The 25,622-nt window shown below is 44.2% G+C and overlaps 1 protein-coding gene across 2 annotated transcripts in view; it reads right to left on the reverse strand.

The window, feature by feature from the left end:
- Window positions 1-25,622, reverse strand: part of SYT8 (synaptotagmin 8) — a 210,212-nt gene that overhangs the window by 115,493 nt on the left and 69,097 nt on the right. The gene's annotated exons all lie outside the window — the stretch shown is intronic.

Consider the following 25,622-nt stretch of genomic DNA (forward strand, 5'->3'; position numbering starts at 1 on the left):
AATTCTATTAAAAAAAAAGGGAGGGGAGGGGTGCACCGATTAGTTTACACTGGTGAAACACACCTGAAAACAAGTGAGGCTACTTTTGCTCAGGCCCCCTGCCCCTCCTCAATATGCATATATTAATGGGCTGGCCCAGCGAGAGAAAGGAAGTAAAACCTCTGCCTGTTGATAAAAGGGAGGTAATGGACGCCCATTTACCTCAAGAAAGGCCTCCCAGGCACCTACTAGTCCACTGTCGGCATCCATACAACGCAGAAACCGCCCAAATCGTGCCCCCCAGGCTGCTCAAAAAATCAGCCCATAGCTGGACTCGGATACTGGCCCCTCGGGCATTGCCCGAGTGCCCGTGTTACCAATCTGACACTGGTTATGTAACAGAATGTACGGAATGAACTGAGTGGCTCAGGAACACCAGCATGTGATGCACAAGTCCTACAAGTCCCACAAAACAGAGAGAAATGATAATGGCTCTGAAATCCGACCCCACAACATATGTCAAAGGGAAAGTGAGAGTCAAAGAAGTCAGAGAGTGGAGTCAGCTATATCTCCAAAATGTGAAGTTGGCTTACATGGCCAGGGGGATATAGCCCTCCTTCCCAGAGGCCCAGCTACAGATGAACACAATGGTCATGCTGCTCGCCTTCCCCGTGCCAGGACCTCATTATATCAAGCCTGGGCAGCGCATGCGCTGCTCTGCAAGGCGTGCTGTATTGAGGTAGCCCACTCACCCACCTCCACCCACATTTTATATTGGCTTGTGTCATTATTCACTGTAAACTGTGGCTTTTCATTGGTCAAAAGACTTGGTAATCTCTCGTTACTACCACCTTGTCTGATTTTGTTACCTCCTATGGCGACACCCCCTGTTACGTGTGTTGTTGCTCGCTTTTGTTCTGCCTGCTGTTACAAGTAGGATAAGCTTTCTCCTAACGCTTTAAAAAAATTATAGCACACATTTGCAATGCAATAGGTCTTGCATTTGCCAGAGTTTCAGCTAAATGGCAATGCCTTTTTATTTATATGTTTTAAAAACAACACATAAATAAAAGGCTTTGCCATTTACAATGCCAATAGCTCAAACTCTCATAAATGCAAGACCAATTGCATTGCAAATGCTTCTTTTTCATTTATGTTGAGTATTGCAGGTAGATAAACCAGTCTGTGCACTAAAAGCACAGGACACATGGTGCAATTCATTGGAGTGTGAGCTGACAGACAAAGAATGGAGGGAGGTGTGTCAGTGGTGTAGATGGTGTCTAGTAGTGCACGGTTCAAGCTTATACAATGCAAGTATGATCACACAACATATTACACTCTGGCAAAACTGAACAAAATCTACCCAACCATTCTATCGACATGTGGAAGATGTGGAAAGGGAGAGGCAGGCTTTCTGCATGATATCTGGTATGCAGATTGGTACTAGCCTTTTGGCAGGAAGTGGACTCACAATAGGCAAATTCACAAAGGGAGGAAACACCCTCCACGTTGAAAAGCTACATATTCAATATCCTTCCTAGAGGAGGGGGAAAACACACATAAAGACCAAGTTTTTCAGGTTAGGTACAATATTGGACAAGAGACGGATAGCAATGCATTGGGCAAGTCCAAGAGCACCTTCTAGGCATTCCTGGAAAAGAGACTTGCTAGAATGGGCTGTCGCAGAGGAGCCTCATATGAGATTGGTCAGGCGGGACCAAAACTGATTGATGACTTGATGGTGTGGGCGGAAATGATACAGGCCATCTCAAACCCACCGGGAACCAGACCACCATGAATGAGTGAGGGAACCCAGAGAATTAATGAAAAAGGGAGAAAGGAATTGTTGTGATCTATATACTGCTATTCTCCTTCTTGTGCTTCACATCTTGAGGGTGTTGTCGTGAGTACGTGTAATGCTCCCGCGTTCCAGCCAGCTCACAACAACACTCTGGAGATGGTTGGTGGGTCAAGCAGGCTGGGTGCTTCTAGTTATGTACTTCTTCAACACCACAATTTGGCGACTATTGCCTGCGCTCCTTTACCATGAGAAACAGACCTATGTGTTCAATGAGGTGACTCGGACCTACGTCTTCAAAGCGGTAACTCAACAAAGCCACTAATTCTTTACTCTGATTTCAACGCATGTGAGCTATTCGTGTGAGATACAAAATACAAAGTACTGTTTCCTTACTTTGACTCCTTTTGTGGCAGTTATTTTCGTGAATCCGGAGGCCTATGCTCGGAGGATCCTCGTTCTGCGTCTGTGAGTGCCACCATTTTATGTCTGCTTTTACCCATTGTTATGGTGCTACACAAACCAGTCATTGTTGTGTCGGAAATTACTAAGCAGATCGTCGCAGTGATCTGCACTCCTGGTGACTTTTCACACAGTTGCGCGGTTGCTGGGGGCTTACTGATTTCTTTATCAAGCTTCTCCCTTCGACCCTGCGATTCTACCCAGCAGATCATCACAGTGATCTACACATCTGCCAAGTATCAATTACAATATCGGTGTTCTACCCAGGTTTTGTGGAAATGCGTGCCATGGTGATCTGCACATCACCTATGCAAGTTGTGTAATAATCTGCTCATCGGTTCTTGGATAATTTCTGGCATGGTAGTACAGTGATCTGCACATCTGTTCTGTCACTGTTAAACTTACTTCACGATGTACTGTTTGTAGTCTTTTTACTTTTGTCAAGTTAAGTGACCTACTCAAGTTTTTACTCCCAGTTATCCTACACAATTGCGTCAAATTTATAGCCTGTATGGTGTGTTTTGCTTTCTGGAACTCACAGCTCATTCAAACTTGTGCATCGTCTATGCTTATGAGGTATTTTGATTTCTTACAAAACTTATAATCTACATCTTAAAAAAAGGGACACGCCTTGTTTTTATGCTTTAATTTCAACATACCAACATGGGAGCGGGTCAAATGATTACACCAACACTCAACTTTTACTATGAGGGTGAAGCCGCTTCCATTGCGTGGGAAGAGTGGATTGCGATTTTTGAGAATTATATTGAGGCCATAATGGCCTAGAATGGCCTTAGATTTTTAGCAGCAGGGAAAAAAGCATTATTGTTGAATTCTTTAGGTAAAGAAGGTCAACGTGTTTTCAAATTTTTACCGGAGGTTATGGGAGCGGATGGTGAACCAATTGACAATCCTTATTTGGAACCGAAACACAAATCAGGAAAGTACTATGACAAACAAGTTAACAAATATTATACTTTACCACAAAAAGAAAGAGAAACAGTGGACCAAATAGTTACACGGCTGAGGGAGTTGGCACTCAAATGAGACTTTGGTACAATGACAGATCAAATGATGCGGGATCAACTAATAGTGCAAAGCAAAAACAAAAGGATGCAAGAGAGACTATGGGCGGCTAGGAATCTGACTCTGCAGGAAGCTATATCTACTGCAAAAATAGTTGAGGAATCAGACATATGCATGAGAGAAATGCAAAACTTGGAAGACAAAATGCCACAGGGAATGTAGTTAGTAAGAAAGAAGATTTTGCAAACTAAGACCACAAAGGGAAGCAAAAGAACTAGTACAAATCTACAGCTAACAAACTCAAACCAAGGTCTTTCTTGGCTAACAAGAACTCATTTAATGGGTGCTATAGATGTGGGAGCATGGGCCATGCTTTTGATTTTGTGGGTTGCTATGCTAGGGATAACATTTGTAGAAGGTGCTGGAAGAAGCGGCACCTAGCAAGAGTTTGCAAGGATTTTTCAAAAAGTAAAGCTGCTTTCGTTGATGAGACGCTGTCTTCGCCAGACATAGTACTTTGAGTGGAGAATGAAGACAAAGGCAGAATGCAAAGACCCAGAGCATGTTTTATTGTTAATGGTGTTGCTGTGGAGCTGATGGTGGATCTGGGTTCAATGTTCACTATTGAACTATTTTGCTTATTCAATGATAAATCGCCTGATATGACTCTTTGTGACAGCGACATCACGCCCAAAAGGTATGGATGGGAGGTAATCTCTATCAGGGGATTTGTTCAAGCTAATTTTTAATTTAAAGGAAGAAAAGCTGTTTGAAAAATGTGTGTGTCAAATGAGGGCCCAGCCACTTAGGACTGGGTGCAACAACATGATTTGAATGTCATTTTAGATCCTAGGTCTGAAGAGTAAGTACTCATTGTTCATGATGGTGAAAGCACAGAATCCATTTTAGCCAAGTATGAAAATGTTTTCAAAGATGATTTAGGGAGGCTTGAGGGGTATGTACATGGAATTAAGGTAAAAGAAGGGGCACAACCTGTGAGACATGGAGTGAGGAAGATTCCCTTGGCTATTCGAAGTGAGGTGAAAGAAATGCTGGAGGACATGGAAAGGCAGGACATAATTGAGCCCGTAGAAGGTCAGAGTGGCTTTCTCCGGTGGTTATCACTAAGAAACGGGTTGGTAAACTCAGATTTTGTGTGGACCTCAGTTCATTGAATCAGAACATAATTGTGGACAGTGTCCCTTTGCCAAACATTGCTGAGATTATTATTATTATTATAGAGGCTTTTGTAACGCGCTCTGCTACTAAATAGTATAGTATCCTGGCGCGGAGAGAAAAAGAAGGGGGCAGATCACAGTAAATGCAAAAGAGGAGCAGCCATTAGGCATTGGTGTTAAAGAGGTAGGTTTTTAGGCCTTTCCTAAATGCCATGATGGAAGGGGCTGTTCTCAGTTGCAGGGGGAGGGCATTCCAAGCTCTTGCCGCTCTAACAGAAATGGATTGTCCACCAAGCCTGCTATATTTGAACTTTGGTACAGTCATTTGATGAAGATTGCTTGATCTGAGAGGGCGGTTGGGGGCATAAAGAGAAAATCTTTTTCTCAAATAGGTAGGGCCTGTTAGGTGGAGTGCACGGTATGCTAACACAAGGATCTTGAATATGATCCTTTGAGCCACTGGAAGCCAGTGAAGGTCTCGGAGTGGTTGGCGGACGCTAGCTCTTCTGGGGATGTTAAACAGCAGCCGGACCGCAGCATTTTGGATGACTTGGAGGCGGTGGATCAGATAGGCTGGGAGTCCGCAGTAGAGAGCATTCGCATAATCCAATCTGGATAATATCAGAGCGCGAATGACCGTCTCCTTAGCTGATCGCGGAAGCAAAGGAAGGAATCTGCGTAGAGTTTTGAGAGTGGAGAAGCAGATTCCAGTGAGTTTTTTCAGGTGATCTTCAAATCTGAGATTATTGCTAAACCAGATTCCTAGGTTTTTTGCAGGGCCACCTGTGGATTTGGGGCTGGGAAAATCGGTGGGCCAGAGAGAATCATAGAAATTATCTGGGAAGGAGCCGTACAGCAGAATTTCAGATTTGCTCTCATTACACTTGAGTTGAGCCATGGCCAGCCAGCGGAAGACCGATGATAAGCAGAATTGGACTCTCGTCGTGTCCAGGTTGTTTTTGGGCCATGTAAACAAGAGCTGGGTATCATCGGCGTAGGCCATAATTTTGGCCCCTAGCTGTTCCGCAAGATAGATAAGGGGGGTCATATAGACATTAAAAAGCAGGGGGCTTAGGGTGGAGCCCTGTGGTACGCCAGTTGAAAGTTTTTTGGAAGAGGAGGAGAAAGGCGGCATCCACACTTGCTGGGACCTGTCATCTAAGAAAGATCTTAACCATCCGAGAGCAGGGCCAGTTATGCCTATGTCTGCTAGTCTGGTAAGTAGGAGGGAGTGAGGGACCGTATCGAAGGCGGCAGAGAGGTCCAATAAAATCAACGCCGCTCTGCCACCTCCGTCTAAGCACTCACGGATGGCCTCAGAGACCTCAACTAGGGCCGTCTCTGTACTGAAAGCAGCTCTAAAGCCTGATTGCGCAGGGTGGAGAGCTTGAGAGTTTTCTACGAATCGGTCCAGCTGTGAAAATGCAACTTTTTCGCATGTCTTTGTTAGAGCTGGCAATAAAGAAATGGGCCGGAAATTAGCGGGAGTTTTTGGATCTAGGCCATTTTTCTTAAGGAGTGGTAGCAGTTTGGCCTGTTTCCAGCAGGCTGGCACTGTGGCGCTGGAAAAAGAGAGTGAAGCACACTTCTTTATGAAGTTAGACCTGAGGTCGGCTTACCATCAGGTTATGTTACATCCTAATTCTAAGAAGTTGACTGCTTTTATCACCATGGAGGATGTGTTTCAATTTAAAAGGCTTCTGTTCAGACTGGCATCTGCTGCAACGTTTTTCAGAGTATGATGCATAGTTTACTTAGTAAAGTTGAAAATACACACTATTCCCAAGATGACCTGGTTATCACTGGGAAGAGTGAAGTAGAACACAACAAGACATTGACTAAAGGTTTAGGAGTGTTGGACAAGGCAGGGCTTACTTTAAGGAGACAAGTGCAAATTTATTTTGAAGGAGATTGACTATTTAGGGTATACTATTTCAAAGAGAGGGGCGGAACCAAACGAGGGCTGTTGAGAGCTATCAAGTGTGCGGCTATATCCACTGACAAGGACCAGCTCAAGTCGTTCATGGGTTTAATTAAATGTTATTCTAAGTTTGTCCACAATTTCGCAGACCTAACCGAGCCTCTTGGAGAGTTGTTGAAGAAAGGTAAAGAATTTGAATGGGGTGACATTCAGGACAGGGTGTTTAGTAACATAAAAGATGAGATTGTGAATGCTGGCATCTTGACCCCATTTGAATCTGGTAAGAGTACTATACCTACAGTTGATGCTAGTGCTCATGGCGTTGGTACTGTTCTGTCACAAATAAAGATGAGTGTGGAAAAACTGGTTGTGTTTGCGTCACACACCCTCAACAAATCTGAATGAAACTACGCTGTAATTGAGAGGGAGGCATTTTCTGCAGCATGGGAGCGTTCAGTACTTTCGCACCTATTTGAGGGGCGCACAGTTTACTTGGAGAACAGATGATTTAAAACCGGCACTGAGGAGTTATGTTAAGTTACAGGAGGAATTTAGCATTGGAGCAACTGATGCCCTAGTACTAAGGGGGAAAGGTGTGTGCCCCCCTAGGGGCTTGAGGAAAAGATTGTTCCTGTTGGTGCATGAAGGGCATCTAGGACAAACTATTACTAATAGGCGACTCAAGGACAAATTTCGCTGGCCAGGACTAGATGAAGATGTTAAAAATAGCGAAATGAGACTCAAAGTTGATACACATGGTAAAGGTTTGCTTGGGGGAAGTCTAAATGGTGCAGCTTGGGAAAAGATGCATCTTGATTTTATTGGTCCCATGGATTTACTGTCCAGTGATAAAAGATTTGCCATGGTTTTAGAAGATGTTCATTCGAGATGGGTTATTTTAGGTTTTTTAAAAGACATTAACACAGGCAATGTGATTATGAACTTACAAGCTGTTTTTAGAAGAGAAGGACCTCCTTGTATATTGGTAGCCGATAATGGCACGCAACTCAAGTCACATGCCATGCAAAGTTTCTTGAGATGGAATGGAATACAACATATTTTCACTTCACTCTATAATCCCCAAGGGAATTGTATGGTGGAACACATGAATAGAGTCATAAAGGGTACTATTCAAATGGTTATGCATGGCAAACAAGATGTTGCAAAATGTGTTGATGACAGGGTTTGGGCTTACAACACGGCGACCAATGGGGTCACGGGTGAGATTCCCTTTAAAAGGATGAGGGGCAGAATGCCCAAAACCAAACTTACGCCTCAATGGTTGATTGGAAACGGACTGATTAGAAAGGTAGAGAAGAGAGAGAAGGAGGGGGAAATAGAGGTAGGAGATTTTATATAAGTCAAGTTAAGAAAGAGAGAGTATGGGATGAACAGATTTCCTGTACCAATGGAGGTCAAGGAAGTGCACCAGTGGCATTTAGTTCTGGAGAATGGGCAAAAATGGAATAGAAGAAGAGTGGCTTTATATTGCAAAAAAAATGATTTCAGTAAAGAGGAAGTAAGGGATGGAGGCAACTCTTCTGGGTGTCAAGCGTGGAGGGTAGTAAACAAGAAGCATACGGGGCAAATGTAATGATTCAAGGAGCAGTGGTAGCACTTCGGGGAGACAATCCCACATGCGTCGTGTTCCTCCCAAGTTTGATGATTTTGTCAAGGGGTAGTGCTATTTTATGCTTGTGCATTATTTGTTGTTTATTTGTGTTTCATTTATATAGTATCGAGATATGTTGTGATCTATGTACTGTTACTCGCCTTGTGCTTGCGGTCTTGAGGGTCTTATCGTGACTACGTGGAATGCTTCTGCGTTCCAGCCGGCTCACAATGACACTCTGGAGACGGTTGGTGGGTCAAGCAAGCTGGGTGCTTTCTTTTATGTAAAGGAGCAAATAAACCAGCTTACGAAACCTATTCTATCGGCGTGTGTGTACTTCTTCAACACTACAGGAACCATGACCACCTACACACCCAAATAGGTTATGCATGGAACCGGGACGCTGGAAATAGAACAAAACAGGCCACGAAACAGATAGGAGATATGAGTCATCAGAAGTTCTTCAACCTGACGGGCTCGCTTGGGTGGGATCGGGACAAGCAACTGATCGGATCCATTAATGCGGTGTTGGATTGAGTTTATGCAGTGTAAACCAGTGGCGGGCCGGAGATAATCTACTGAGGTGATACTACAGTAATGTGAATCAATGCATATGCAAACTCTCTACGGCACAAATATCTGTGTTGATATGTTTTTGTTTTGTCTTCACAACATGATCGACAGTAATCACAAAGCTACAGGTCGACTATGCAATAAAAGTCCAAAATTCTTACTCATAGACAACACTTAATAAGTCAACCTTTGACCATTCATACAAGAGAAGCCTCTCTCCACATGTGGAGTCCCACAAAACTCACAACTTTCTCCCAGCTTCCAAACAGCAGCCTCATAACCACATTATTCCACCGCACCCTCTGTTTTCATTCACACATAGATGTTTCTCATACACAGATGTTTCCCAAATAACAATGAAAATCTTCAGTGTTCAGGAAGCATTTGATGAACTGACAAAAGGCTGCAATATCCAGGAGGACAAAGCCCCATAATTTGCTCAAGTACTCCTCTGAACACGACTCCCCTCCTCAAGTCATCCGCCTCCTTCACTATATTTAAAATTCTAGTTCCCATATTGCATTCCACAAAAAACTTGGAGTCTACTTAGACAGAGACCTTAGCATAAGCCCAGTGATCAACAGTGGTATGTTCTAACTTAGACTGCCCTGCTCTAGAAAAACCTTCTGAACATCTCCCTGGAATTCCATCTGGCCAACTCACTGGGAATGCCCTGTATCTGGTATACAGACTGTTAGCTTCTGGTTACTGGGTTTTGCCAGTGGTGTGACTCTCAAAGAGGCAAAAGCCAATTCCTAAACCATTTTGAGTGTTTTGAGTGAACCTATTATTCAGTTACGGGTTGTGTTAGTATCTTTCTGCCCTTAATAAAAAGATAGTTGGCTATTTGCAGTTATCCCCTTGGCGGGCGCTTTGTGCTGTTGTGCTTAGTGACATTTCATCAAACTTTGAGTGTGTGATCAGTGTTGTATTACAGATTTTTTTTGCACCTGATGATCTTTCTATCAAAGTGTGTAAATCTTATTGTCCTAAAGTTGGACTGAGACAGAAAATTAACCTGGGCACCAAAATAAAAGTGACCGCCATTAACAAATGATGAAGCTAAAAAACGGGCCAATTTTTAAAATTGGGGCAGTTTTGAACTTGGAAAGACAAGCTGTATGATTGTTTTGCAAAGTATGGAAGGCTGCCTAGATTTTAGCTTTCTGAAGGCAATGTTTGTTTTAATATCAGGGAAATCAACAGCAAACAACAGACCATAAAACAGACCCACAAACAGCCCAAAATGGTCCATACACTGACCTGTCATACCAGCCTACTGCCTGATTGCCCTAGCCAGTCTGACCCTATCCTATCCTCATTAGGCAGACTTATATATGCTGATGGTTGGTCCTTCCAATAGAGCTTCAGGGATGTCAGATCTCTGACCAACAACAAAACTGTGTGTATGTGTTTATTTGGTCTTATGCTTTTGGTTCAGTCTGTGTGGTGTTGGTCCTTTTTATTTCGATTGTTGCCTGCTGGTTGTGGATTTTACAATGGCAGGTTTTATGCGTGTGTGTGCGTATTTGTATATCCAGAGATTCCTTTCCCGTAGAATGGCCTGTCTATAGTCAAAGCCTTGAATATATAACAATGCATTTACCGTTCACATGTACACAGGGTAGGACTGGCCTATAGGGCAATCTGGCAGTGCCCAACGGGGTGGTCTGACAAATCAGTGTATGGGCTGTTTTTTTGGCTGTTTGTGTGCCGATTTATGGTCTACTTGGCCAGTTTTTCCTGTTCATTTCTCTGCCCTTCAGCAAGCACAAATAGAAGCAGCCTCCCACAACTTGCAAAACACCTATACAAAATTTCTTTAAAATTTCAAAACTGCCCAGATTTGTAAATGTGGATCACTTTTTTAACTATCTGATTCGCTAATGAGGGCCACTTTTAATTTAGTGCTCATGCCTTTTTTCTATCCCAGCCTGACCCTGCATTTACAAGCATTGGGTCTACTCAATTAGACCACTCAACTTATATGACCAATTACTTCTAATAATCTTTGAAAAAGACAATAGGTGTGCTTCTGTGCAACATGACTTAAAGTTAAAAATAAGGTTCTATGACGCAGCCAGTGTTAACTGTGTCATAATGCTTTTTTTCACCTTAAGCGCGTGTTGCACAGCAGCCCGCACGGCTGTGCAATATGTATAAAAATAGCGAGGAGAGGTCCAGGTTGGCAAGCAACATGAGGGCTACCACAATTAAAGCACTTACAAAGTACAAAAGACTAAGATTTCCTGGGATTATTATAACTCTGTAGTTTCTGACAGTTGGCGAAATGATGCAAACATTGTCAAGCAAACTTTGGGCACATAAAGACCAAGCAGTAGCAGGCTAGACTCTGAGATGTCATTAGACTATGAAGATTATACCTCAGCCAGATCAAAACCGCTCTTCTGAATGTCTTTGACTCTGTCAATCAATCAATCAATCAATCAATCAATCAATCAAGATTTGTAAAGTGAGGCAAATCACCCGCAAGAGTTTCCAGACGCTGGGGGCCTTGCTGCTTCGGGTACGATCTGTTGAACACCCAGGTCTTAAGGCCCATCCTGAATTCTAGAAGACAGGATCAGGTCCAGGAGTGAAGGGGAAGGCCATTCCAGGACTAGGCAGTGAGGTAAGGGAAGGAGCGTCCTCTACTGTTGCTTTGGCGATTGTAGGGAGTGTGAGCAAGAGAGAGGGAGATGGAGCGCAGGTCTGTGGAGGGTTGGTTGAAGTTCAAGAGGTGGTTGATATATGCTGGTCCTTGATTGTGAAGGGCTTTGTAGGTGTGGATCAGGATCTTAAATTGGGATCTCATCTGAATGGGGAGCCAGTGAAGCTTCTTGAGGTGGGGTTGATGTTGTCTGTTTGGGGAGGTCGAAGATGAATCTGGCCGCTAAGTTCTGTATGGTTCAGGAGTTGAATGGAGATTCCTACATAGAGTGTGATGCCGTAGTCTAACCATTTGGTGACTACAGCTTGAGTGACGGTTCATCTGGTGTTGATGAGGAGCCATTTGAAGATTTTCCAGAGCGTGCGAAGAGTGAGGAAGCAGGCGGAAGATACTGCATTGATCTAGCGTTTCTTGGTGAGGTTGCTGTCCTTAAAAATGCCAAGGTGGCAAGCATGGTCTTTCGGAGTGGGTAAGGGTCCTGGTTTGGAGGGTCACCAGGAGTTGTTCCACGGGGAGTTGTTTTTCCTGAAGATCAGCACTTCCGTTTCGTCTGTGCTGAGTTTTAGGCAGTTGTATTTTATCCAGTCAATGACGCTCATCATGCACCTGTGGAAGTTGGCCCTCATGGTGTAGGGGTTTTCTGATAGAGAGTATGAGCTGGGTATTGTCTGCATAGGATATGATGTTTAGTACATGGGTTTTGACAATGATGGACAAGTGGGTCCAGTAGGTGTTGAACAGTGTGGGGGCTGAGGAAATAGCCTTGATGGATGCCGCAAATGATGCTCCTGGGTTCCGAGGTGAACAGTGGTAGGCTGATTCTCTGGGTACTTCCTGAGAGGAAGGAGGCGATCCATTTGAGGGCGTTTCCTTGGATCTCTATGTGATGAAGGTTTTGAAAGCTGCTGAGAGATCGAGCAGGATAAGGGCTACCATTTCTCCTCCTGGCGGTTTCAGTACTGTGGTTGGTATGGTATCCGGATTGGGGGCTGTGCAGCAGATTGTTGTTCTCCAGGCGTTCTGTAAGCTGGCAATTGATGGCTTTTTCGAGGACTTTAGAAGCAGGAAATGAGGGCAGAGGCAGAGGGTAGTAGTTCTTGAGTTCACTGGAGTTGTCGGACAGTTTTTTCAGAAGGGGTTTGACTTCTGTGAGTTTCCATTCTTCAGGGAAGGTGGCAGTGGTGATGGGTGCATTGATAATGGAGGTAAGCCCGATGCTGATCTTCTTGCTCCGAGGCTGAAAATGTAGTAGGGACAGCCATCCATGGGTCGTGGGTGCTCCAGAGTGGACAGAGTTCATTATGGCTGTGGTGTTCTTTATGGTGAGCTGGTCCCAGGCGATGAGTAGGTGGATGGGGTTTGCCTCTGTGGGAGTGAGGAGGCTGTAGAAGTCAGACGGGATGGGTTGGGGTTTGAAGTATTTGTAGATGGTGGAGATCTTATCCTGGAAGTAGCCCCCAGGATGTCACACAGTTCCTGTGTTTGGCGGTGTTGTTTAGGTTGTTGAGGTGGAAATTGAGGTCTCCGAGGAAGACACAGCATTAGGAGTCAATGGCGAGTGGGGCGATGAAGTCGTGGATGGCGTTGCAGAAATTGGGGTGTAGTACTGGAGGTCTGAAGGTGAGGGTGCCTCGGATAGTGGCTCTACCATTGGTTGGGGTTTGAAGTATTTGTGTTACATGATCAGGTGATGTCGTCTGCAGTGGTGGTGCAGCGGATGGTTTCTTTATGGATGATGGTGATTCTGCCTTCGTGTTTGTTGTAGCTGTCGGGAGTAGTTGTGCCATGTCAGGAGTGGAAGTGGAGTTGAGCCAGGTCTTGGTGAGGAAGATGACGTTGGGTGTGAAAGAGGTGATGGTGTCCCAAATCTTGGTGGCGTGCTTGCAAAGTGATTGTGCAGTGAGCACAAGGTACTGCTTCCTCCATTAAGTAGGTCCTGGGAGGAGGGAGGAACGCTGGGTGGCGGAAAGCAGGAGCAGCAAAACAGGCAGGAAAGAGTGAGTGGTGAGGTGAGCCAGCTAAATAAACAACGTAGTACAGCAGAAAGAAAACACAGAAGAACAACTGTAGATAGGAGAAATAATTAACAACAGGAAATAAGGAGTAAAATTACACAAGACGAATAAAAAATAATATTAACAAGAAATAAGGAATAAAATTACACAATACAATTCAATAAAAAAAATACAAACAATGGGCTAAATAGGCAGCATGAAGCATGTCACCTTTACCCTCTCTACACACACATCTCTGTTTAAACAAATACTTTATACCTGTGCACTATGAATACATTTAGATTACGGCAGCACAGTACAACTTTGGGAGATTTGTTTAAAGATGGCAGGATTAGGTCCTTAGAAAATTGCAAACAAACTTACAGCCTACCAGAGGAAGAATATTCAGGTACTACCAGCTGACATCTTGAGCGGTATAGCGAAGCGTCTACGTGGGAGAAGACAGACTTCGAAAAGATGATAGACATATTTTAGGGACGTAAAGGTCTGGCGTCCATTCTGTTTAGAATGTTAACCACTGCGCAGACAATGGTGAAATGACATCAAATGACCAGATGGGAAGCCAGCTTGGTGTGGGAACAACGGACAGGGGAGGCAGGCATGGAGATGGGTAAACAACGGACAGCACGAGGAGGGCAAGGGGTGATGGAGAAACAAAGGACATAGGGAGGGAGACGTGGTGGTGAAACAACGGACAGAGGGAGAAGGTGAGTGGGCAAAAATAGATAGCAGGAAGAGGGGGTGGTGAGTGTCGTGTCGCCTTGCCTGACCCTGATGTTAGGACAGGGCAGGCGGAGGTGGAAGGGGCGGGGACAGGAAATGAAGGGTAAGAAGGGAGTAGAGAAATTGGACGATAGAACAAAGAAGTGTCAGGAACAAGCTCCCGTGTCGAGTCTTCCTTGGGGCTTAACGGGGCCATTACACTGGCGGCGAGGGTGGGATCCTGCCCACCCACTGCTGCTGCCCCCCCTGCTGTGATCGTGCAGCCAAGGAATAGTTTCCCCAGCGCGCCGAAATGCGAAAAGAGCAGGAAAACGCGATCGAAATCGCGAGGGAAGGTTGAACGCTGTCTGAGCGCCATCACACGAAGACTGGAGCAGCAAGAGGGTGAGTCCAAGTCTAAAATATCGACTACCCTTGAAGAAAGAGGCAAATAAGAAACCGAAGTCACTGTGAAGAGAGAGACTCATGTCCCTTTTGGCGGCCATCTTGAAGTCAGGCGCCAGACATAGGACTACATTGGCACTTATCCGGCGGCCGTTTTGAAGTCAGGCAACCTCCAAAAACACTCAAAATCACCGAAATCTCAGCTTATAAAGCACCGTCTGTCCTGGAAAGCCTGTGCCTGAGCCCAGAATGTCAGTAGAACCTGACACCTCACGCCCAGCAGTCATGGGATCAGCCTTACAACCCCAGCAACCACACCCTATGCTATTGGGAGTGTCGTATCTGCCCCCGCCAGAACCGTTGGAACTGACGTCAGGGAACAGCATGGGGCCCAAATGGAAGAGTTGGGCTGAGGATTTTGAAGACTTTATGACAGGATCTCAAGTACAAGACCCCAAGCAGAAGCTGATAGCGCTGCAAAACCTGATAGGGAAAGACTTCGCTCAAATCATCAAAGAATTGCCTGTTGCCACTGAACTCAGCCAAATGTAAATTCCACAAATCAACGTTGAAATTCTATGGACATATCTTTTCCAAAGATGGCATGAAACCAGATCCTGAGAAGGGGTCGGCTCTTGCGGACACCCCACAACCACAGGACATTAGTGACCTTCGCTCGTTCTTGGGAATGGCGAGTTACTGCGCTTGTTACATTAAAGACTATGCAACCATCAGCTACCCGCTCAGAGAACTCACCCGCCAAGGTCAACAATTCCTATGGTCACCCGCGTGTGACCACGCCTTCAACAAAATAAAGAAAGACGTGAGCTCTGCCATTAACCTAGCCTACTTTCACACAAAAAAGAAAACTGAAATCACCGTGGATGCCAGTCCTGTTGAACTAAGTGCCATCTTGGCGCAATACAACGATGAAGCAGACCAACTTCTTGTGGTTGCCTATGCCAGTCGCAGTCTCACCAACACGGAGAAGGCTTACTCGCAACCTGAGAAATAGAGCCTCGCGGTTCTATGGGCCTGTGAACACTTCCACCTGTTCGCATACGGGAAACATTTTACGCTCATCACAGACCATCAAGCCCTTGTCACCATATTTGGCAACCCAGGAGCGAAGATGCCCCCGCGCATATATTTACACCTTTGTCCATAAGCCCGGGAAAGCAGAAAACCCAGCGGACTTTATGTCACAACACCCACAATTGTATACCCTGGAGCGCAGCTCTGTTGCTGAAGAATACATCCACTTTGTTATTGACAGTGCAGTACCACTGGAAGCCATTTGTGAAGCATCTAGCCAAGACCCCACGATTCAGGACGTCATGGCTAGAATACGTGACAACTCATGGAGACATCTAAGGGACAACCATCAAGACACAACCGTTGATGTCCAAGAATTGGTAGCTTTCAGACATGTCCAGGAAGAACTGTCAATCAGCACGGATAGTCTATTGCTAAGAGGGGGGAGGATAGTCATTCCTCAGCGACTGCGACAAGGAATCATCAACCTGGCCCACGAAGGGCACAGAGGAATTGTAGCCACCAAGAAGGCACTTCAAGAATGCGTCTGGTTTCCCCTACTTGATCAAATGGTGGAAGCCACACTTAAAGACTGTGTCTCATGCCAATCAGTGGGTCATGATGAACCTCCAGCTCCCCTACAGATGTTCGAACTACCAGATGGGGTGTGGCAGCAAGTGGCTATTGACTTCTTCGGTCCACTGAAATCAGGCAAATATATCACCGTCATCATGGAGAGTACTCTCGCTTTCCCATCGCACATCAAGTACCGTCCTCCAAAGTGACAGCCGTCATCCCTGTTATTGATGAGACCTTTGCAGCATGGGGAATCCCCATCGGAGTAAAGACAGACAATGGACCACCGTTCAATGGTCACGAATTCGCTGAATTTGCAAAACATCTTAACTTCAAACACAGGAAAATCACCCCCTTATGGCCTCAAGCCAACTGTATGGTGGAACAGTTTATGGGGACCCTCAAGAAGGCAATACAGCAAGCAGAACTCGCTTGTCGTGATGTACAACAAGCCTTGAATGAAGTACTGCTAGCCTACCGCACCACGCCACACAGTACCATGAATCAATGTCAGGCCACCCTGATGCTTGGACGAGTTCCTCGCACACGGCTACCTACCTCAAGCGCTGTCATGCAATCTCGAACCGTGACCACAGATCATGATACGCTGGTGAAGCTGGATCACGACAAGAAATTAAAAACAAGCATTGGAAATGCAATAGGTCTCGCAGCATTAGAGTTAGTGCTTTTAGAATTGTTTATGGGTTTTTTTTGTAAATCTTTAGCATTTTTGTTTCCTGTAGCCAATGCTAAAGAATTACAAATAAAAAAAGCCATAAACAATTCTAAAAGCTCTAACTCAAATGCTCCGAGACCTATTGCACTGTGTGAGGGTGAGGGGTTGAGGGTGAGTGAGGGTGAGAGAGGGTGAGTGAGAGTGAGGGTGAGTGAGAGTGAGGGTGAGTGAGGGTGAGGGTGGGTGAGGGTGAGGGTGAGTGAGGGTGAGTGAGGGTGAGTGAGAGTGAGGGTGAGTGAGTGAGAGTGAGGGTGAGTGAGTGAGAGTGAGGGTGAGTGAGGGTGAGTGTGAGTTAGGGTGAGGGGTTGAGGGTGGGTGAGGGGTTGAGGGTGGGTGAGGGTGAGCGGTTGAGGGTGAGTGAGAGTGAGTGAGGGTGAGGGGTTGAGGGTGAGTGAGAGTGAGGGTGAGTGAGGGTGGGTGAGGGTGAGTGAGGGTGAGGGTACACTTAAAACGCTGCTATGGGCACTCGGGGTTAATACCTAGGAGTACTTTCACAATTATGCAAAAACAACTTGTTAGTAAATTAAATGGTCTGGATTCTGCCAAAGTATGCCTGCATGCTGCGTCCCTGAGATATCCAGATTTTTAGGATCTATCTCTCTTTGTCAAAGTTTTTACAGCATTACAGGCAGATTAACCAAGAAACCAGAGATTACAATTGGTTAAGCTTTATCAAAAGAGACAAATTCAGTGAATCCTTCTGTGGCGGTACCGCCTGTATAGGACATCGGCGATGTTGACATTGGTGGCATCAAAGATATTACTGCCAAGACATCCACTTCTTCATCTTTATTCTGCACAAGGTGCTATTTAAAGCTTGATTCACAAAGATGTTTCTGCAAGTAAGAGGGTTACCCACTCCTGCCTTAGTCCTGAATATACACTAAAAGACACAGTATGCCCATAGGTCGCAGAGTCTTCAGTAAGCTCTGACAGCATGGTCTTGATGTAACTCCTTACATGGTGAATGTTAAAATGTGTATTTTACTATGTGTGGGCAGTTTTACGTGGACTTGTAGAGCTGCACAATGTATATGCACTTTTAATATTAAATGACAATAGAAGGATGAAAAAAGCTACAACCAAATACTGACAAAACGGTGCAATCTAAATTAACGGGATTAGTTCTCCATGTAGAGAGAGTGAGCGGTGAGTAAAATAGTGTTAGCTTCTACTCGAGCATTCTACTGGATCGTCGAAACAGAGAATGATAGGTTAGTTTGAGAAGGTTGTGTTATGTTATGTTATACTGCGTGGCGTGGTACGTCACTCCTTGTTATTCAATGGAGGTCTCCTAGAGCATTGTCACATTTTTCTTGTGCTCTCAGGGCTAATGATACAATGGCTGAGATGCTCACCGTATGGTGGGGTCCTTAATCTCTTCCTTGTTCATTATAATTTTGAGAAGTTTTAAGTAAGCAATCTTTACATATTCATGTATATTAAGTTCGGATATTTCTTCTGAAAGTATTTCATATTTTTGAAAAAACGTCTACTCGATGAAAATCTATGTGGCTGAGCTGCACGGTTTTGATTATACAGAAGAACACAAAGGCAGTTTATGAAGCGTGCCCTCTAATTGGTGTGCTTCTGCTTGCTGGCGGCAGGGAGCCTAGGAGGTGGGAACTGGGTTACAAGAAAAACCCTGCCGACTGCCCATTATCCTGTCTACACAATTCACGGCAATTTTCTTTTCAGCCGCACATTGAAACTGTTTGCAAACAGCTTCTATCTTTAGAACGGGCTGCTCAACATTTGCCAAATTTACTAGTCTGAGGTTTAAGCAAAAGACTGACCGAAAAAAAACACCCACTGATATTTCAGAACAACAAAATGACTATTGAGCATACTACAATCTATATCAGTCTGTTGTCCGCTCACTATATTTGGCTATGGCAAAATACCCGTTGATGACAGGCACATGAACGGGTAACAACACAAAACAACGACATTCTTCTCACATTCTTCGTGAAAACAGGGCAAAGTTACACTCTGTGATTAAAGGAAATGTAACCGTGCCAATACGGGTAAGTGGCAGAACAAATGGTCGCTAAACACAGGCATACCAGGGATGAGAAGAAGTCGTTCAGAGTGGACCCGCCACCAAACACTGCACGAGGAGTAGCAAAACACAGCCAATGCGTCAGATGCAACTTTAAAAGGGTTTGCAGAAGTTTACGTTCTTTTCTGCACACGGTCAGCCCTTTCGCAAGAACACACACACTGCGCAAGACTCGAAAAAAGAAAAAGAAACTTACATGCGTGTGGTAGCCACAGCCATTCTGTTCTCGCGTCAGTGGTGACCGAGTTTAATGTTTAGACAGTCGTTCAGAGTGGACCCGCCATCAAACGCTGCACGAGGAGCAGCAAAACACAGCCAATGCGTCAGATGCAACTTTAAAAGGGTTTGCAGAAGTTTACGTTCTTTTCTGCACACGGTCAGCCCTTTCGCAAGAACACACACACTGCGCAAGACTCGAAAAAAGAAAAAGAAACTTACATGCGTGTGGTAGCCACAGCCATTCTGTTCTCGCGTCAGTGGTGACCGAGTTTAATGTTTAGACAGTGGGAATTTATGTATTTATAACATAAAGTCTTGAAATTACACCCAGGGCACAAGTGCTAAAACAAGACGGAGGGAAGAGAGGGGAGGGGGAGGAGAAATGCGACACGGCGGGAAGGGGAGGGGGCGGAGCGGGTAAACAAAGACGGACGTGCACGCGCTTTTAAGGTCAATGCGCATGCGCATAAGCTCAATGCGCATGCGCATTGACCTTAAAAGTCACGGGCACTGCAAGGAATCGCCACGATTCCTTGCAGTGTAGATAAAGAGTGGATAAGTCGCAATACTCTCGCTTGCTCGATGCGCATGCGCATCGACAGGCGAGACCTAATGAAAGACTATGCTGATCAACGCAGGCATGCCAAACAGACAGACATTCTGGAAGGAGACTGGGTGATGGTTAAGCGCGACCGTAGAACAAAAGCAGACAGTCAATACCTCGCACACCCATTGTGAGTCTCCAGTCGGAAAGGGACAATGGTTACAGCTGAGGCTGCCAACAAACGAATAACCCGAAACATATCCTATTTAAAAAAAATTAATCCCTCGGCTTGCGATCGAGCCCAGGCTCGCAACTCCATCCCTGATTCTTTGAGCCAAGGAGAACACAGCAATCAAGAGTATTCCAGCCCCATAGAACACGGCGATCGAGAGTATTCCAGCCCAACAGACATGAAGATGTCAGAAGTCACCATCTTCCTGAGCAGGTGCGGGCCAGCCGCCCACGACGGATTGCCAAACGACCTGTCCGTCTGATTGAAGAACTCTAAGAGACAGTAAGCATTACTGTACAAAGGGGGGAGGTGTCCTGTCGCCTTGCCTGACCCTGATGTTAGGACAGGGCAGGCGAGGGCAGAAGGAGCGGGGACAGGAAATGAAGGGTAAAAAGGCAGTAGAGAAATGGCACGATAGAACAAAGAAGCGTCAGGAACAAGCTCCTGTGTTGAGTCTTCCTAGGGGCTTAACGGGGCCATTACAGTGAGGAAACAACAGACAGCAGGTGGCGGAGAAACAACAGACAGCAGGAGGGCGAGAGAAAGCAACTAGAGGGTGCTGTTACAGCTGGAGGAAGGCACGGGTGAGGAAGAGGGACTGCAGACACATAACCTCTGCAAGAGTGCATGTGCAAAAGTAAAACAAAAAAAAGAGTAGCTGCAGGAGCTTGTGGTTAATGGAAGGGCACTGGCCGCAGATAGGAAGCTGAACTTGGTCAATGCTTCATGTCAGGGACATACACAAACACACAAAAACCCAGGAGGAAGCATGAAGGAGAAGGAGGTGCAGACCAATAAGAAGCAAGGAAACAAGCGTGACCTAGAAGCCAACCAGTGATAACTAATAATGCGTAATGGGCGGGCTCTAAGACTAGTTTAAGATTTTTTTTGTTTACATGAGATTTCGCAAGCATGGGCGACACCTATAAAAAATCCTGTGTAGTTTTGACAACTCATGTACGACACTGCCTTTTCGACTCTTTGTTGCTACGAAAATTGCATTTCTGTCTACAACATCAAAATTCTTATTTGGGCAATCACAATCGACAATGACAGGCAACCAATGTTGACGAGACAAGGAAGGTATGCCTTCATGTGGTTCTGGTATTTCCTGTAGCTGTTGGCCTGTTACCCTTGTTCTCCTTTCAAGTCCTTTTTCTGTTCTTCTTCAGTGGTCTCACTAGTTGACGTCATGCTTTCCTCTACTCTCTAGCGAATGGTTGTTGCCGCCTTCATCAAAAGGTTGGTACTAAACTGGCACTGTCCCTGCACTTTGTGTTGTTAGTTCACATCATGATTCGATCTCTGATCGTCTTCAGAGTCACAACCATCAATACAGTCAAGTAACAGAAAACTGGTTTGTTCCTCTGGTAAACTATTAGACTAAAATACATATCTTTCTATCGTGACAGTTATGACATGTGTTCCTTTACCTCCACTCTCTGACTCATCCCAAACATCAATCTACTACTCTCTACAATGAACAACCCTATTTCTCCCCCTATACATCTCTCGATATAGATCCTCTATCTCCACTCGCTGACGCATCCAAAACTCTGTTCTACTACTATGGTCCCCAAAATAACCCGTTCCCTCCTTTACCCCTCCTAGCATCATCTCAAACCTCTTTTACTATTCAGATCTCCCAAACAAGCCTTTCTGACCCCTTCCCTCTGACTCTTTCCCTCTACTCATCCCAAATATCCTCCTGCTGCAATGATCTCCAAATAAACACTTTCTAGACCCTCCCTCTTCTATCCCTCTGCTATCCAACTAACAGACGCACATGTCCATTGCTCTAATTGATTTCATATTTTCCTATACTAATTCACCACTAATCGTATAGGGGTTCCGCAGTAGCGTGCTACTTGCCGAAAAGCACTTTGACGCATCATCAGGGGTACCAAGCGCTATATAAATGCAAACCCTTCCCTCTTCTATCCCTCCACTATTATTTTTCAATCCAAAAAACAGACTCGCATGTCCACCGCTCAAATTTATTTCACATTCCCCTGTACTAAGTCACCACTAATCCATTTTGGGTTCTGGGGTAGCGTCCTACTCGTCGAAAAGCATTTTGATGCCTCGTCAGGGGTAGTAAGCACTATGTAAATGCAATTACAATTAAATACTCACAGTGCAACCTCATATGGATCGCCACACTCAACTGGTGAATCAGGTTTGGGCAGGTGAGGATGCATCTTTTCCTCCTCGGGCTACAAACAGTACAAACATAGAACTATTCTGTGGTTGTTAGGTTGCAGAGACGTGACTGTCAGTCCTAATGCAGCCATGGTTTCTACAATGTAGTTGAGATCCCCTGTGGCGGCAGCCGGTGGTGGTAGTGGTACATTCTGTCCTCTGGATCACCTTACAAGGGTGGAGATAGCATTGTGTACATGTACTTGAGCAGCGTTATGTTACTGTATTGGCACAAGTTGAGGGTAGACATGAAATGATGATGCCCCTCCACTAGTATCACAGTGGCTGCCACCCCTTTGCCAACGGTTGAGAGGGACGACGATTGTGACGTCCTTATTGTGAAACGAATTGTGGAGTCACTTTGTTCCCCACAAGCAAGGCTGCTCACGTGTGCAGTCACCAAATATCGGCCCATTTACATGCAGAGTGTGTGTTTTATTAACTCCCCTGGCGGCATCCATTTAATTTCAGAATATGGCACAAGAGATCTCCTTTGCTCTTACCTAAACAGGCCCCTCACAAACCCTCGCGTCAATGTTTTAGGTATTATCAAGAGGAGAATGCCTCCAATTGGTTAGGAAAGAACATTTCATGCTTCAACAAACCAAAAGTCCATCCACTTCAGACCATTAACTCGGCTTATTTTATTTAATCCAAGCAAACATCTATCATTAAATATAAATACCAAGTGAGATGTTCGTCAATTGCCATTTCTGTCATTTCAAGGACAAGTACCACTAATAAAGCCTACGCCCAATTTATAAAAAGTAAAAATGGAATCTAAAATGTTCTTTGCTATGTATAACTAGATGTATTTTGTTTTGTTTATTTGTATCACACTCAGACCTAGGAGACCACTTTGAAGCTGTCATAGCAACATAATAATCATGATTTTTTAATGGATCACAAATAATTTGCCTTGACGTTAAATGGAATACCTCATGTAATCATGGTAACTTGGAAATATGAAGAATAGAGAGCTCCATAAAAATTATCCCTTCATTTCTCAATTTCTGTTTAATAACTTGACGGTACACACGTTTGCTAGTGATTTCACGAAATGCAACTCGTTAAATGTTTATAAGTGTATGAATAATTCTTTAACTGTAGACCCTCGTATTCCCTAAAATATCACCTTCTTTTCAATTAACACACAAGAAGGCCGACATGAATATGTGCAGTGGTGCTGGAACAATTATTAGAGTGGGATTGCAGGCCAAAATATCACTTCAAAACGGCAAAGGGAATATGTGGCAGTCTTTGAAGACACAACAAATGCTACCAGCAGAAAAACATTTCAAGGACCTTTTTATTGTTTATTCTGCATCTAAACTTTCAAGTTGTATGTGGCTGCTGCTGCACCTCCCACCTAAATGTGTGATTTAGATGTGAATACATATGTTGTACATGTAAATTCACGTAGCAAAGGATCTACCTCAACTTTAACTGCCAATTAACTAAATTCCCATTAAACCATGGGTAAGACCGGGTTTGCCCGGGAGAACTAGGATTAGTTGGACACTGTTAGACAAGTGTGGTGAGCCCCAGAAGAACAAGAAGTTGACCATTGTTAATCTATAAATATTAATGCAAGTCCAATGTGGGAGCCCCTAATTAAAACGAAAATCAGATATTGAGCTAGAAATAGCCCAATGTAAAGGATATGTCAATGGTGGAAGCACTCATGATGAGTGTTCTAATTACATATGATTTCAATTTCAAAAAAGAGTGGGAACCCAATATGCCCTTGCAGGCTTGGGCGGTAAAGCTTTCAGAAGAAGGAACAAGTTGCCTACAAGGGATTTTGTTTGTCTGAGATCGTTTACAATTGCTTGGTCAATAAAACTATTTCAAGTCACACCCTCATTAGTAGTGGACAACAGAATTAATCAAAACAGTAAATGAGACAGTTTTATATAATAACATCTTTCTCTTCATAACATCGATTGTTTTAAATTGTACAGAGAAGATGTCAACATAGTGCATTGTATAGGCCAACTGACGTCACCTTACAAACTATGTTTGGTTGCTACTCTTTTTCTTGCTTTCCCTGATAAATTTTAAGGTACATATATTAAATATATGAATATTTTTTTTAATATATTTCTTTGCCCCGTGTATGATTCATTATTCACTTTTTAATCAACAGTTGTTATTACATAAAACTGTCTCATTTACTGTTCTGATTAATTCTGTTGTCCACTACTAATGAGGGTGTGACTTGAAATAGTTTTATTGACCAAGCAATTGTAAACTATCTCAAACAAAATCCCTTGTAGGCAACGTGTTCCTTCTTTTGAAAACTAATTACATATGAGCAATGTGTGACCATACAAAACACACTGTTGTCACTCGGTGGATTTGTTAATAAAAATTAAAGTACATTTAAAAAATTAACGTGGGTATGGCATTTCTCTGGGGAAATCTATAACTGTTAGCATCTGGTGACTGGTGTTTATTGGTTCTTAGTAGTGGTAAGTGGAGTGGAGATCTGGTGAATAGAGCATAGTGAGGTGTGAGGAGAACTAGAGTGAAATTCCAGTGTTTATTGTCTTGCAGAGCTAAAGTGCCTGAGGTAAATTGGAGTAGCTAGTGATACTAACAGTCACAGATGGTCACTGTAGATGTGTGCAGTGCGGTGGTGGCTGCTAGTGAGTGGAGCACAATGGAAGAGATTAGACATGTGGTGTTTGTTTTGAATGGAGTCGGTTGATGTTTACTGGTAGTGACTACTGTTGGTGAGTGGTGCTGACCAGTTCTGAAGCATGTTGAATGACGGTGAGTCATGGTTGCTGATGGTGAGTAGTGGTATATGGTGGCAGGTTTTGGTGATTTCAGTAACTTTTGGAATGGTGGGTGCTTAAACACTGGAAGTAGGGGTGTGGGGATGCCGCAGCACCCCCAAAATAACCATGCTGTAGTTAAGAATGTGAATGAGCAATAACGTTGCCTTTAAATGGTGTGCTCACATTTGCTGTGCGTTCAAATACAAAGGGCGAATGCCAGACTATATTTTCTGACTAATTGCCGCTTTCTCTTTTAACAGTGAAACCGGTGTCTTCTTTTCTTTCTCTGACTGTAAAGTGATAATATTTTGCAAAAGGGACCTGGGGGTAAATCTTGCTGGGTTACATGGAGTATAAAAGGAAAGGCTGTATTCAGACTGTCGATTTTTATTCAAACACAAAAATGTAAATACCTGTAAATGAACTAACTATACACATATTTCAAAGTATGTCAGCAATTAGGAGAGCAAATATGAAGCACATTTTAAAGTGTGATGGAAACAAAGACCTTAATAGCAACAAAGAAAATCAAAGCACCGTACGTGGTGATGCACAAATGACAAATATTCGCTGATACCCGAATTCCACACACTATTTCGGCTGTGAGCTACATAGTTTTATCACTAAAATTGCATGTCTGTGTAAATTTAGTGGCTATTCCCTCCAAAATGCACTAGGTCTATATACCACACCCCAACAAGTATAGCACATTTGTTACACTTGGTTTATTTGGATGACGCTTGGATTTTTCACAATCCCTACGATTTCAGCGATGTAGCAATGGTAGCATCGAAAATGGTTACAGCACCACTGGGCAAAGGTAACTGGTGTTTAGTGATGGGCAGTGATGCCTAACAGTGGACGTTAGTAAGTGGCGGTCATTGGTGA

The sequence above is a fragment of the Lissotriton vulgaris genome, chromosome 2_1 (genome assembly GCF_964263255.1).
Source record: "Lissotriton vulgaris chromosome 2_1, aLisVul1.2, whole genome shotgun sequence".
In the NCBI taxonomy this organism is placed as follows: domain Eukaryota; kingdom Metazoa; phylum Chordata; class Amphibia; order Caudata; family Salamandridae; genus Lissotriton; species Lissotriton vulgaris.